Raw genomic sequence first — 15,566 nt, 5'->3', positions numbered from 1 at the left:
TCAGAAATCTAACAAGGAACCTGAAAAAAAGTTCCCCAGATGAAGAGGCCTGGGTCAGCTTGCCCCCAGAATCCTCTGTGAATCTCGGAACCCCATGAATCTTTCCGGTCTCGCTCTCCTTCCAAGCAGACATGCCCAGAAGGGAGATGCCTACCAAGGTGACCTGGGCAGGTTCCTTCTCAGACAACTCAACACTTACATGGGTTGCAATAAACATTTTCATGTCTTCCTCTCCCCACTGTCCTTTTTCCCCCTGGAAGTCGATAGATTTCACTAGGAAATAAAAAGGCATTGGCTAAATGCATGCTCTCTGAATTTTGGGCAGGACCAGAAACTTCAAGATGTATTTTAGTGGAGAGTGTTTTTTTGAGCCATTGAAGGCTAGGTTATAATTTTGTTTGGATTCACCAAAACGGGAGCTCCTATTTCCAGGCAGGGGGAGGCAAAGGCTGCTGAAGAAATGTAGGCTGGGCGAGCTAACACGCTCTGAGACACTGCCACCAGGGGACGGCACCGAAAGGGAGTCTGGCCCTCTCCGGCGTGGCCTGGTGCTCTGTCCATGGGCAACCTGTGAGGGGCACACTGTCTCTAAGGGACAGAGACTTTTTCTGTGGGTTCCTCCCCATTGCCTGACCCACTCGCTTCTGCAAATCACCTCAGGTCCTCTCTAAAACCAGAGCCGAAACATTTGTGGATGTTCTTTCTTCAGACTCAAGAACTGGCAATTTCATGGTGACCCTTTCAGGCTGTGTGAAGGGAGAGAGGTGCTAAGAGAAACACCTCTTTTAGTGCTGCTTCCTGGCTCTCAAATAAGTTATAGAAAAAGGGAAAGAATAAACTTTAAAATGTTTTTTTGAACTGTCATTTGATGATGTGTTCTGCAATCTTCAGAAAATAGGTACATGTTACTGCCACATTAGGGAGAAAATAAGTTAAATAAAAATTTCTAGCAGCAAGCCTGAAGGCTATCATATTGTCACTCAATAATCTGTTTCTGAAAATCCCCAAATGCATTTTAGTAGGTCTGCAAGCTTTCAACTTTCTGGATCACATACCATATGCAGTACACCCAAAAGAAACAGAGGCAGTCAAACTGACAGATTCTAATTTAGAAACTGAAGAGTGAATTTTCTACTGTTTTTGAAGGTAAAAAAATGACAGTCTTGCCTCTTCTCCTGAAAACTTATCTATAATTATGCTTTGTGGTGGAAAAAAAACAGCATACTTGCTGTGCACAATACTTGAATCTTAAAAGCTACTTTTGATTAATTAACTCACATTTTTATCAGGAGGTCAAGAAACTCACACCTCCATTTATGCAGTAAATCTTGATTTATAACACAAATCAGGCTGAGCATAGCTGAACACAGGGAAATCACCACGTATAAACGGAAAGTAAGTTTTACACTGAGGGCTTCATTAGATTAAAATCTTTGGGGGCGCCTGGGTGGCGCAGTCGGTTAAGCGTCCGACTTCAGCCAGGTCACGAGCTCGCGGTCCGTGAGTTCGAGCCCCGCGTCGGGCTCTGGGCTGATGGTTCGGAGCCTGGAGCCTGTTTCCGATTCTGTGTCTCCCTCTCTCTCTGCCCCTCCCCCGTTCATGCTCTGTCTGTCTCTGTCCCAAAAATAAATAAAAAACGTTGAAAAAAAATTTAAAATAAAATAAAATCTTTGGCCTCTTTGTGGTATGCTCTTTCTTTCCTGTTGAATTTCTGTGTTTATTCACGCCAAGAGAAAAACCCAGACTCTCCACCCTACAGAACTCTTGCCTCTCAAGAATGCTGAAGGATCAGATTTGGTCATGCCCTCGATGTGTACTTAGAATGCAGAACTGGATGCCTTAGCAGGGTCTCCAAAGGCAACACAGTCTTTATGGGAACAGACATGGGAATGGTTAGGTTGAACTAGTCCACACAGGAGAGGGGAGAAAGGGAGCAAAACTCAGATTCACTGAGTGACTATTAACGTCCCACTTCCTGAAAGGTGTTTTGCCTATGTTATTTAATCCTCCTGACAAATGAGTGCACTGTGCAATATTTGACAGTTGTAGAACGTCTCAGAACATTTATCCGTGACTTCAAAGTTTACGTCCCTAAAAGTTTACAGAAATCATTTATATTTAATGCTCTATTTTGTTAACATCTGTGTGTGGCTTGTAACTCAGCTCTAAGAATACATTCAGTATATTCATTAGGAAGTCTTTGGCTAATACTAAGGAACGAATACTAATTAACAAAATTCTAATTAGTAAATAGTGGCATTGAGGGTAATATTATCTCAAAAGGGACACTTTGCCTTGGGTAATATTTCATATGTACTTTAACATAGAAAGATCCTATCTGGAAATGCAATTCTAAATAAGGATGTTAACTCCTCCCTTGAAAAGTACCTGAAAACTTCCCTGCAGGCAAATCTTGCACGTGAAATATAAAAATCCTCTGTGTTGCATTTGAAATCTGATAAATATTTATTATCAATGCTGTTTGCTTTTAATCTGTTCAGGATATCATTTCTCCAGCTTCTTAGTAGTTAAACAAAAATGGCATTTACATTACAATATTGCTTGCCAACAATCTCATTTTCTGGTTTAGTCAGCAGCCCTTCATGCTTGATTAGTCTTTAATTATACAAATACCTACATATTAAAAAAAAAGTTTTCTTTTTTCCATACTTTGAGCATGTAATTATTTTCTCTTGCATGCGATAACCTTTAATTTTAGGATTAAGCAACTGATTCTTTTTAGTATGGATGGGCCTTTTCAAGTGTTAAAGCAAATTTGGTTATTGTATTATGAGAAAAATTAACTTTGGGAAATCTCTCGTCAGTGCCTTTGACAGCATCCTGATCGGCTACTACAGAAAGCACTGGAAATCCAAAAGATAAAAGAAGACTTCATTCCTCTTTTTTTTTTTTTTTTTTTTTTCCTATTTCTCCCTCTGTGTGTCTCTGGTCTAGGAATGTGATAATTTAAGTACTTGAAACCTGCATATAACAATCTTTCTTATTTACACCAATTAGGGCTGAGAGCAGATGTTTTATATAAAAATATTTTAATACCAAGGCTGTTTATAGTTCTAGTGGGAAAGCCTACAAGATGCAAAGCTTTATAATCAAAGGTTTTTCTATAAGAAATACACAGAAGGAGTATCTTTTTGAGTTAGCTGGTGTTTCCCTCTACACACCATGCCTAACAGTTGGGGCCAATGAGAAAGCCAAACAGCAATGAAATGGTACCTCTGTTTCTAAAGCCAAATGGGAAATCCTTTATATACTGCCTGCCATGCTGTTGACTTCTTACTTTATAATAGTTTCCTTGTCTCTCCTCTCAAAGTAAACCCAGAAACAACATCATCCATTTTCTTATGGGAGTCATCTCAAGGAATAAACTCATCTGAGAATTTCACGGCACTCACTTAGCCACATTAAATATGCACCGTGTTCTAGGTTCTGTATGAGGCTTGCAGGACAGAGACAAATAATACTCACAGATGCAATAAACCAAGCACACTGCAGTAAAACTTTATAGCTTGTGTTTAAAGCACTGCCAAGAAGATATTTTAAATTTCCTCTATTGTCCATCCCAAAGTTTAGTTTAGCTGGGGATAAAAGCATCAATCCTCCCATACCCAGTTTTTATGCAGAAGTACATTTTCTTTCATTCTGTTCTCAGGGCTGACCACAGAATCTTAGAACTGGACAGGACTACCAGTCTTTTCTGGTCCAGTGTCTCTACAAGAGAACCAGTGAAGTGGCTACCTCTTCTCTGGGAGGGATGTCTCACTGGCTTACCTGACAGCACACCCTTCTGTGCACACATCTCCTAGGAAGCTCTGTTTTATAGTTTGTACCCATGGTCCTAGTTCTAATGTGGGCACTTCTTCACTGTTGGCTGGGCTATCGCAATGAAAAGAACAAAGTCCCTGTGAGTATGAACTTTCCATTCTAGTTGGAAGAAGAAAACACACAAGCCAATCATCAAATACATACAGAACATGTCAGGTAGTGATAAGACCTCCAAAGGATGATGAAGGAACAGAGGTGGAATTTTATATAAGATGGTGAAGGCAGGATTCCTCGATGAGGTAAAATGTAAAGAAAGACCTGAATAAAGTGAGGGAGCAAGCTGGATACCTTAGGGAAAAGTGTCCAGGCAGAAGGAACTATAAGCACGCAAAGTCTTAGTGTAGAAAGTCCAACACTGAAATATAACTGATCTTCTATAACTCAGGCCTTGTTACTCCTAAAACCAAATTCTCCGTGTTCGCCAAAATCTTTTTTTCTTTTAAGTTTATTTATTTATTTCGAGAGAGAATGAGAAAGCACTAGCAGGGGAGGAGCAGAGAGAGAGAGGGAGAGAGAATCCCAAGCAGGCTCTGCGCTGAAAGCGTGGATATGGGGCTGGATCCCATGAACTGTGAGATTATGACTTGAGTGGAAATCATGAGTCATATGCTCAACTGACTGAGCCACTCCTCCAAAGTCTTTTAGAAGTTCCTTTTACTATTTACCTCCACATTTCTACATAATAGCTTAAATTTGCCAATTTTGGGTGTTATCAGTTGACTTCCAATGTGGAAGATGAGGATTGAACGCTCTCGCACCCACTCCCTATTTCCCCTCCTCCTGCCTCCCCTTGTTCTGCCAACAGAGTTTCCGATTTAATCAGAATTTCTTTTTGGGACTGTTTACCTCGGAGCCTCTTGGTATTCTGTGACTACACTTCTTTTCTTGTAGAAGTTTTTGCCCTTACCAAAGTTAGCCATTGCTTTTCTGTTTGCTTAGTTCTTTCTTTCTATTCATAATTCTTCCCAAACTCATTTCAATAATGGGAAAAGCTCTCTGAACACCATTTTCCATAAGGTCAACCATAGCAGGTACTCTCTTGGTTTCTCTTCTGCTCTCTTCACTGCACCCCCTCCCATCCCCTGCCTCGTCTCCAGCAACATCCTTTCTAGAGTCTTCAATATTCCTGCCACAAGGTGAACTGGTTGCTTTCTTAAGCCCACGTGTAACTGTCAGCCTGGGGGTTCCTTTTTGCCCCTTTTGATGGTAAACCTCTAATTTTCCTCTTCTTTGGTTTACTCTCATTTTGGTGGAACACTTATTCCAGTAAAGTTGATGAAGAATGCATGACAGATCAATTTGAGACAAGTTTTCCAGAGACTCTGTATCTGAATCTTTAGTTTATTCTTGTATTTGATAGATAGCTTGGCAGTATATAAAATGCAAGATGAAAACCATTTCCCTTAGAATTTTAAAGGCTTTGTTCTATTGTCTTTCAGCTTCAAGTATTGCTATGGGAACCCAATGTATTCTGATTCTTCATTCTTTGTATTTTATCTGTTCTCCCCCTCACTTTTCCCTGGGAAAAAATGTTCATAATGATATGTTACAGGTGTTTTGTTTAGTACTCATTCATTAGGTTATTTATTCAGTGAGACTTTCAATGAGGTAACATCCTTAAAGTCTGGGAAATTTTCTGGAATTAATTCTTTAGTAATTTTCTCTCTCTCTCTCTCTCTTTTTTTTTCTTGTTTTGTACTCAGTTAGAAGTTAGATCTCCTGGACGGATCTGGTATTTTCTCCCTGTTTTATTAATTTGTTCTCTCCTTTTTTCTCCTTTTGTTCTACATTCTGAGATATTGTCTTTATTTTCTAAACCTTCTACTGAATTTTTATTTCTGCTATAATTTTTTAAATTATTATCTAAATAGTCCCTGAATTATTTTGAAGGTTCCTTGTGTATTGTACCTGTTTGTTATGTGTTTTGTGGATGCATGGTCTCAATGGATATTCTGTAAGATATTAATTCAAAAATTTTCATAAAATTATTCTTCTTCTGTTGCTTCTATTTCCAACAAATGTCTGCCCTCTCCCTGGCTCATTTTAGTTTCTGATTTCAGACAAAGACATTTCTCAAATATTTAGTCATTCTTTGTTGTCTTTTCACATATACAAATAAAGCAGAGACCTGGTGGTGTTGGAGATCCCCAGTATTGATAACTGAGTCTTTTCTCTTCGATTAGTGGTCAGGTTTCTCCAGAGAAGAAACCACCAATTACCTAGGGTGGTTGAGGTGGGGAGTGGTGAGATGTCCACATACTTGAACACCTGTGTATGATGTAAGTGGCCCAATGAGGCCAGGTTGTATCACTCAGGATGTGGGCTTTCCCTTGACACCATGGTCATCAGGAAGGAGCTATCCCCAGCCACATAGACAGTCATACTTATGTCTCCAGGTCTACAGGGTCTCTCGTTTAGCTTCTCACGCATAAAGCTGCTAGAGGGATAGTTGCTTGTCTGCTTGGATTGAGGAGGAAGCTGAGGGTTTAACTATTCATTCATTATGCTGTCATTAACCAATGTCCGTGTTTTCAGCAACATGCCCCCTCAACTCTGTCTTCCGTGCAGCTGGTGTCTGCAACCCCCAAGGTTTTGGGGTCTCCAGGGTTGCCTAGCTTCTCGCTGTGCTCTTCTGGGTTTAGCTCTCTCAGCTTGGTTAACTCCTCCACCTGCTTTTCCAAAATTGGTTTGACATTGCTTGTCCACTGCTGTCTTTTCTCTACTTCTCTTTGCCTTTTTGGATTTATACAATTAAAATAAATTTTCCTTCAGTATCGTTTTAGTGGAATTCCCTCCCCTGGGGCGGGGGGTGTAGAGATAAATGCACATATTCAATCTACCTCACTGAAGAGGAAGCCTTTCATTTTTTTTTTTCTTTTTGAGAATTGGAAAGATCTTTTCTATTTTTAGTTTCCTAGTTCCCTTTCTATTTTTTACAACTCCTCAGATATTAACAACCATCTTCACTTATTCAATCTTTCACTTGAAAAACCTCAGTTTCTTAAGATACGGTGTCTCAACCCATCAACCATATTTGGTACGTATAGTGTCCTGAGCCTTGGCTAACTTATCCCGATCTAAGAAACTGTTTACAATTCTACAGGGATGGAGTTCTTCAACCACCTTGATCACCAGAATCACTGACTTCACCCCTGATTTTTGTAGTTCTGGGTTGGGTGAGGGGAATCTATATTATTAAAGAATCCCCAGGTGACTAAAACTTCTTTCTTTGGGGTGCCTGGGTGGCTCAGTTGTTTGAGAGTCTGACTTTGGCTCAGCTCATGATCTCACGGTTTGTGGGTTTGAACCCCACATCAGGCTTACTGCTGTCAGCACAGAGCCTGCTTTGAATCCTCTGTCCCCCTCTCTGTGTCCCTCCCCAACCCTCTCAAAAATAAACATTAAAAAATAAAAGAAAAAAAAACCCAAACTTCTTTTTTTTTTCTTTTGGAAATATTTAAACACATGTAAAAGAAGACACAATGCTATAATTAATCCCCATGGACCTACCACCCAGTTTCAATAAATACCAACTTATGGTCAATTTTATCTATGCCTAGCCAACAACCTCCACCAATATTATTTTCTTCCTTCCCACATCATCTGAGAAAAAAATCCCAGATATGGAAAATTTGGAAGATATGTATCTTCAAAAGACCCTCCTAAAACTATAACTACATACCACCATCACACCTAAAAATATTAAAAATAATCCCTAAATATCATCAGATACCCTGTCAACAGTCATATTTCCCATTATCTCATAAACATCATTATTTTTCCTTTTTACACTTGTTTGACATGTGATCTACATAAAGTCCACATAATGAAATTCTTTGCTGTGTCTTTTGATCTACATGTCCAGTCTCCCAGACCTTCATCTCAATCTCTCTCCCTTTGTCTCTCTCTCTCTCTCTTATGATATACTTGCTGCAGAAACCTTGCCATGTGATTTTGATGTGTGGCCAATCTGGGAATCATGACGTCCCTGAAGCACCCTCAGGGACCACCTAGAAGGAGAGAGGCTGGAGCAGTCAGTACTCTGGAGCCTTCACTCTTTAAAAAAAAATTTTTTTAACACTTATTTATGAGAGAGAGAGAGAGAGAGAGCGCACACAAATAGGGGAGGGGCAGATAGAAAGGGAGACTTAGAATCCAAAGCAGGCTCCAGGCTCTGAGCTGTCAGCACAGAGCCTGATGCGGGGCTCGAACTCACAAACCGACAGATCATGACCTGAGCCCGAGTTGGACGCTCAAATGACTGAGCCACCCAGGAGCTCCTGGAGCCCCCACTCTTGTTTAGGAAACCTTGTGCCCCTTCTCCTCCATGTCAGCTGCAAACCTTTTAATGACATTGCACTTTTGACTCTTATTCACCTTGATTTTAAAAAAATCATTAGTTCTGTGTGTGTGTGTGTGTGTGTGTGATTTCTTGTCCTCTCCTTACAATATATGTTGAGCATTATCTTTACCCATCATGTATCCTCACTGAACGTCATCTTTTTTGGGAACAGTGGTAAATCTCTGTTCTAAATTATAATTCTGCTGGCATGGTGTCCATCACCTCAGCCAGGATCCAAGAACCATCCCAGTTAGGTTTTTCCAAATCCCACTTTGGAAAAGAAGGTGTCTCCTATGGCCCGCATCCAAGGATCCTCTTGACTCAAATAGGATCACATTCTGAAAAATTATTAGGTAAGTTGCCTAGTAGAAAGAACACAATATGTTTCTAAAAATGACTGATTCCATCTTTTCACCAAATTAAGAAGACGTCTGAATGTCTTAGCTTTAATGGCACCTAGTGAGGTGAAAACAGGTAGAGGCAGTTTGGATAAATGTTGAAGGCAGCATAGTGAGCATATCTTGGGGGAAGGGACCTGGATGATTTATTGCCCAAACCAAGACCATTCTGAGAATGAAATGGGCACTATTAGTAATTACACTGGACAGCAGACATACACAGAGACTGTCCCACATAAAAGAACACATGAGGTCTCCCAGGTTGGAGCCAGACAGTCTGGGCTTACATCCCAGCTCCACCTCTAACAAGCTGTGGGCTTTTGGTGAGTTACCAGCTTCTCTGAGCCATGGTTTCCTTACTCCTATAAGTGATTGCAGGGCCCAAGTAGGAAAACATACACAAAAACACCTCGCACAGTGCCCGGCATGTGTTCAAGCCTCAACAATTACTTTTACTTTTTTAAACTAGACCCAGGCACCTGGGTGGCTCAGACAGTTAAGCCACCAACTCTTGATTTCAGCTCAGGTCATGATCCTGTGGTTTGTGAGTTCGAGCCCCGTGTTGGGCTCTGTGCTGACAGTGCAGAGCCTGCTTGGGATTCTCTCTCTCCCTCTCTCTGCCCCTCCTCTGCTGGTGCATGCTCTGTCTCAAAACAAATAAATAAAAATTTTAAAATATATTAAAAAATAAACTAGATTATCATTTTTCTACTGGGAGAGTCTGCCCTGGGGGGGGGGGGGTGGTTGAAGCAGCACAGCATGTCACGCAAGAGTCTCCAGTGTCCAATGGTGGGGGCCTGAGCTACATTCTTGGTGGGAGATTCCCTTTCATCTTCCTCGGGCCTATCTGCTTTATGATATTTCATGCTTTGGAAAATACGATTTAACTCACAAATCAATCAGATCTATAAAATATTAAGAACGCCTGCTCCTCTCTCTATTATACTCCAAATACCAAGAACCACCATGAGTTGCTGGGACGAGAGGGAGAGAAAAGAAACAGAAGATTAATTAGAAAACGGTGGTCCTTGCTCTGATGTACATCTCCTCCCAAAGGAAAGAGGCTGATTTGAAGTAGCCTAAGTGAAGCTCTGCATTTCCCAAAGCCCACCAGAAGATAATGCAAAGGACAATGGTGTTAAAAAAACAATTTCAAAGAAATCATGGCTGAGTTGGAAGAGCACACGACTCTTGATCTCAAGGTTGTGAGTTCGAGCCCCATGTTGGGTGTAGAGATTACTAAAAAAAAATACACTAAAAAAAAAAAGAAAGAAAGAAATCATAACCATAACAAGATCTAAGGTTTTTGTAGTCCTTACTATGTGCCAGGCATTGCTCTAAATATAAAAGTAAATGCATAACATTTCTTTCAGTAGTAATTGTTACCTTCGAGTAATTTTGCAGACAAATTTAAGATCATCAGATAATAGGCACTTACATATTTATGAAATGAATAACTGTGAAATGAGACATCGCCACTTACAACAATTACAGACAGTCCTGGGATGTACAGAGGTGTGAGACACAGTGTCTGTTCTTCAGGGGCTTATAATTCAAGTAAGATAACAAACTTGTCCATAGATGGGGTAAGAAAAAAAAAGACTCGGAGGGCACGTGCTAAGTGCCGAATGCGTGAGTCCAAGAGGAGAGCACTTATGAGGGCTGGACAAGCATGCAGGGAGTAGGAAGGGCAGGGAAGTATGAAGAGCAGTGGTGAAGAGGGCAGGTGTGCAGGGCTCCAGCAGAGCCGGGGGGGGGGGGGGGGCTTCAGGCAGTGGGAGACCAGGTGGAGGGCAGGACAGAGCACTCAGGCTAAGAAAGCTAAGAAGGGGGCTTTTTGTGTGAGGGGGATGCAATTAAGTATTATTTTAGGCAGGTTAGTTTGGCAGGGTTTGCAGAGAGGACTGGAACAGGGAGAAAAGAGAGGAAGGAAGGCCAGGGCAGTGAGGATGATGCTAGCTCTGGCCTGGGTCACACCAGGTGGGACAACCAACAGAGAGAGACTGCAGGAGCCCTTGATGTGCACCTCTCCAGCCCACGATTTTTCTGACCGGAGCCCACGGACCTGGCTCCCAACCTGCAACTCTCTGGATGAGGCTTTTCCCTTGATCAATGCTCCAAGAGCCCAAATCAGCGTGAGGCCCTGCTTCCTTCCCACCATGCTCTCTCTCCTGCTTTCACTCTTTCTTTGCAGTGATCTATTCACTTTCGGTGGGACTGCTTTGTGAGCTTTTAATATGTTATTCAGTTTCTCATTTAATAGGATGGTTAAACTACGAATGCTTTGTGAGTTTTCAACCACAGGGCTGGGGGTAGAAGGCTGAGGTTCCTTCCCTGCATTGCGCGCGCGCGTGTGTGTGTGTGTGTGTGTGTGTGTGTGTGTGTGTGTGTGTGGCGGGGCGGGGGGTGGTGGTGAATGGCATAACCGTTTAGGTCTTTTTGACTGTTGGGGATAGTGTTCAGTGTTTAGGAGCTCATCATCACATTCAGTATGTTGGGACTCTGATAAAGCTGCTTTGTGATCCACCATATGTCTAAGGTTCCCCACCTCTGCCTCCCTGAAGAGCTAGATACTCCAGGGCAAGGTTCTTCAAATTCTTCCGACCTTGTCCCATAGTAAGAAATACACTTGACAACTCAAGCCCACACATACATACATAGAATATATATATATACACAGTAAAACCTTGGATTGTGAGTGTTCTGCAAGACAAGCAAAGATTTCTAATAAATTTTAACTTGATAAATGAGTGAGGTCTTGCAGTATGAGTTAGTGCATGACGCTGAATGTCACATGATCACAACTGAGCCATTGGTTCTTGAAATTTGCTTTGACATACGTGTGCTTTGGACTACAAACATGTTTCCAGAATGAATTATGCTCACAAACCAAGGCTTTACTGTGTATTACCCCCTCCACACACACACACATATACACACACAAATAAACACATGGACAAATCTCTCTCTCTCTATGTATATATATATATATGTATATGTATATGTATATGTATATGTATATGTATATGTATATGTATATATATAACAATATACATATATCTACACATATATAACTTAAACAGAAGCTTCAAGAAAAAATAAATAGCTTTACTATGTGTGATATACCCTGGTATTTTCTATTCTCTATTATTATTTTCCTTTAAAAAATCTGGTTACAAACAACTAAGCCAATATAGTAACCACTTAAAACGTGGTTGTTACATCCTTCCCCAGTCTGGGCACACTGTCCCACCTAAATCTTCATAAAGAGCCAGAGAAAGGTCCAGAAGGCATGGTCTCCTGAGTGCCAAGGCCACCTTATCTTCTGTGACTGCCTATCTCCCTCATTTACAAAAGGTACCAGATTTATTCCCGGTGGGATGAAGAAAGGATGGGGGCCTTTTCACACTGGAGATGAAAGGGTATAAGCATCTGGTCTCAGGATGACTAAATGGGATTTGGACAACCCGTCGTATGTTCACAAAGGAAGAACTTACTGCTCCAGAGTCATCTGATCGCCACTGAATGGAAAGGAGGCTTCCTTTCTCTGTACCTTCCCAGTCACCTCTGTTTTAAGAGGACTCCAACCCCCATAGTCTCACCCCCACCCCCAGCTAGGGATAGAGCAGAACTGATTGGAAGGAGTCCTACATTGCTCCTAAATTCTAACTTCTGAGAATAGCCAACAGAATGTCTGGACTAGGGTGTCCTTTAGGGTGCCTTGTCTGTATTGCTAATAGGGCGATATGTTTTGTGAACACTGAGTGAATCACAGCTGGGAGTCAAGGCTATTTGTTGAAAAGAACCTAGTCTCTGACTTGTTTTCTTAAAAAAAAATAGTATACTCCACCTACTCACCTACTCAACCCCGCCCTAACCCAAGGTAAGGTATAAAGGGATGTTAATTTAAAGATCAGAATACCAGGACTGTACCCTCGTGGGGACAATCAGCTCTTACAGCCCGGGCTTCTTCCTCTCTGCTGTGACACTTCACATTATTTCAATCCATGCCCCAGTTGTAGAGCCATGTTGGCAAGGAGATTTTTCTAAAGGTTTTTCCTCATTGCTTAGGGCCAAAGATTTTGTCCTCTGACCTTTTGATTCCCGTTCTGCATCTAATCAATGTCAGGTCACCACAAGTAAAACTAAAATGAGGTTAAGTGGAAACGAAAAACAAAAGCGAAAACCCCAACGAGCAACAAAGCCCCAAGCCTGCCCAGCCAAGTTGTAAACGACTCACCATTTTGAAGTCGTACAATCACTGGGATAAGAGAATGTTTCTCGTTTACCTCCCCACTCACCGTCCCCACCCCACCCCCCTCCATTTGTTTGGTGCCTGATTTGTTTCTAGTAGCAGCAGGGAGGTCAGAGCAAGCCAAGAAAATGAATGGAATCAGCCTCCTGCCGGGCCGCCTGGAGCGGGCGGGTGTTACGGATCAGCGTAAAGCCAGCTCCCTTTCCCGGGCCGGGCCGATGTAACTCACTGGAGTGGCAAATTACATCAGACCTACAGCTGTAACCCGACATTATGATTAATTTGATCAGTAATTTCTCCTGTTTTTCATTTTAATCGGTGTGACTATTCTACTGTGGCAGGTCTTTCAGATCTAATTAAGATAAATTTCCGAGTAAAAGACTTGGCAGACTTTCCGAGTCAAATCCGGGCATCAAGTGTGAGGACCTGAAGCCCCAGTCAATCACCTTCGGGGAGGGCCGGGCGCTGCACCCGGCAATCAGCCATTTACACTTAAGCAAATTCACAATCTCCGGCACTGCTTAGTCATTCTCTCGGAAACGTCCCAGGCAGAAAAGGCAAGAAAGGAAAACCCCAGACAATGTCATTTCTGCCCCTGTGCTCACACTTTGCCGATCTGTCCAAACTACACGGATGACCCTATAAATGGACACTTTACAGAATCCCTGAGTGGGTGTTTCTAAAAAAATTTTTTAAATAAATACGTGCCTGTGTGTATATATAACCAATAAACACAACTATACATACACGCAAGTATGGAGCACACATACATGTAACTATGAAGATTAATTTTTTTTTTTTTTAACGTTTGTTGTTGACAGAGTGTGAGCGGGGGAGGGTTAGAGAGAGAGGGAGACACAGAATCCGAAGCAGGCTCCAGGCTCTGAGCTGTCAGCACAGAGCCCGACGCGGGGCTCGAACTCACGGACCACGAGATCATGACCTAAGCAGAAGTTGGACTCTTAACTGACTGAGCCACCCAGGCGCCCCATGAAGATTTAAAGTCTACATCACAGCTTTTTTGCAGTGGGCAGCGCAAGCGATGGGCATCTCTCAGGACAACTGGCCTGAGTGCCACAAGATGGGGTTGAGAGAAAGCCCAGCCACAAGAAGCAGGGGTATGAGCTGGGAAGCCGCCCCCCACCCCCCGACCACCAATAAGATTGTCCCCCTTCCCCCCACCGGCATACACACAGTCTGCATTCAGGGAGGCAATAAGGAGTCCCCTGGCTTGAGGCTGGGTGTGGGGGACTTACTTCTCCAGGGGCTCTGAATGTTGTACATGCAAAACAAGCATTACTGAGGTTGTCTATGACGCATCCAACAATGAACTGGTCTACACAAAGACCCTGGCAAAGAGCTGGATCGTGCTCATTGACAGCACACGGTACCGACAGTGGGATGAGTCCCACTATGCACTGCCCCTGGGCCGCAAGAAGGGGGCCAAGCTGACTCCCTAGGAGGAAGAGATTTTACAAGAAACGATCAAAGAAAATTCAGAAGAAATATGATGATAGGAAAAAGAATGCCCAAATCAGCATCTTATGGAGGTCCAGTCCCAGCAGGGCAAGCTGCTCCCATGCATGGCTTCAAGACCAGGCCAGTATGGCCGAGCAGATGGCTCTGTGCTAGGGGGCAAGGAGCTAGAGTTCTGAGGAAAATCAAAGCCAGAAAGGCAAACGAATCTTCCTCCCTCCTATCTTCAGTCATGGAATAAAGGTGTTCATTGTTCAAAAAAAAAAAAAAAAAGTTACATAATACACATAGAGTCCAACCCTTTAATGCAAACACACATCCATCCACATATTGGACTTGGGTTGACGGGGGTTAAGACCTTATTTTCCCAATTTGTTTTCTTTTAGGTCAATCCATGATGGATCCTAAGCCTGGTGACTGATATGGGTACAAGTTCTGTTGGGTTTCTCCTGTCCTTTGAAGATGAAGATGTGAATGAGATTATTTTTTCCTAAAGCCTTATGATCATAAAGACCTGCCTGTCCAATCTGTTACAGGCAGACATTAGGCGAGTGTTAAGGATTTGCCTGGGTTACTGGGTCTACACACCCACTTACCTACGGGATACATGAAACAACATGCCAAGAACCTTAAAGGGGTGGATGTTCTTGAAGACATTTCTTGCATTTTATATAGAATACATTGCTTCACAATGATGGCACCGATCCCAATTATCACAAAGCAAATTCTCCATTCGAACAGGAATGGCCACTTTGGAAAGCAGATGTGACTGGAGAGAGGATGCTTAACATAAATGTCACTTTTTTTTTTTTTTTTTGAGAGAGAAAGAGAGAGACCATGCACTAAAGCAGGGGAGAAGGGGCCAGGGTGGGCGGGGGGGGAGAAAGAGAGAGAAACAGAGAGAGAATCTTTTTTTAATTTTTTTTATTTTTTTAATGTTTATTTTTGAGAGACAGAGACAGAGCATGAGTGGAGAGGGGCAGAGAGAGAAGGAGACACAGAATCTGAAGCAGGTTCCAGGCTCTGAGCTGTGGGCACAGAGCCTGACGTGGGGATCGAACTCACAAGCCATGAGATTATGACCTGAGCTGAAATCGGACACTTAACTGACTGAGCCACCCAGGTGCCCCAGAGAGAGAGAAAATCTTAAGCAGGCTCCACAGTCAGCGTGGAGCCCAATGTGGGGCTCAATCCCCCGACCCTGGGATCATGGCTTGAGCCAAAATCAAGAGTTGGATGCTCAAACAACTGA

General features: G+C 42.4%; 1 protein-coding gene and 1 pseudogene across 1 annotated transcript in view; one reads left to right on the top strand and one right to left on the bottom strand.

The window, feature by feature from the left end:
* Positions 1-15,566, bottom strand: part of POU6F2 (POU class 6 homeobox 2) — a 487,233-nt gene that overhangs the window by 93,106 nt on the left and 378,561 nt on the right. The gene's annotated exons all lie outside the window — the stretch shown is intronic.
* On the top strand, positions 13,881-14,555 carry LOC106974459 (40S ribosomal protein S8-like; annotated as a pseudogene).

Source organism: Acinonyx jubatus, chromosome A2 (assembly GCF_027475565.1).
Source record: "Acinonyx jubatus isolate Ajub_Pintada_27869175 chromosome A2, VMU_Ajub_asm_v1.0, whole genome shotgun sequence".
Taxonomy (NCBI): Eukaryota; Metazoa; Chordata; class Mammalia; order Carnivora; family Felidae; genus Acinonyx; species Acinonyx jubatus.
This window is presented reverse-complemented; position numbering and strand designations above follow the sequence as displayed.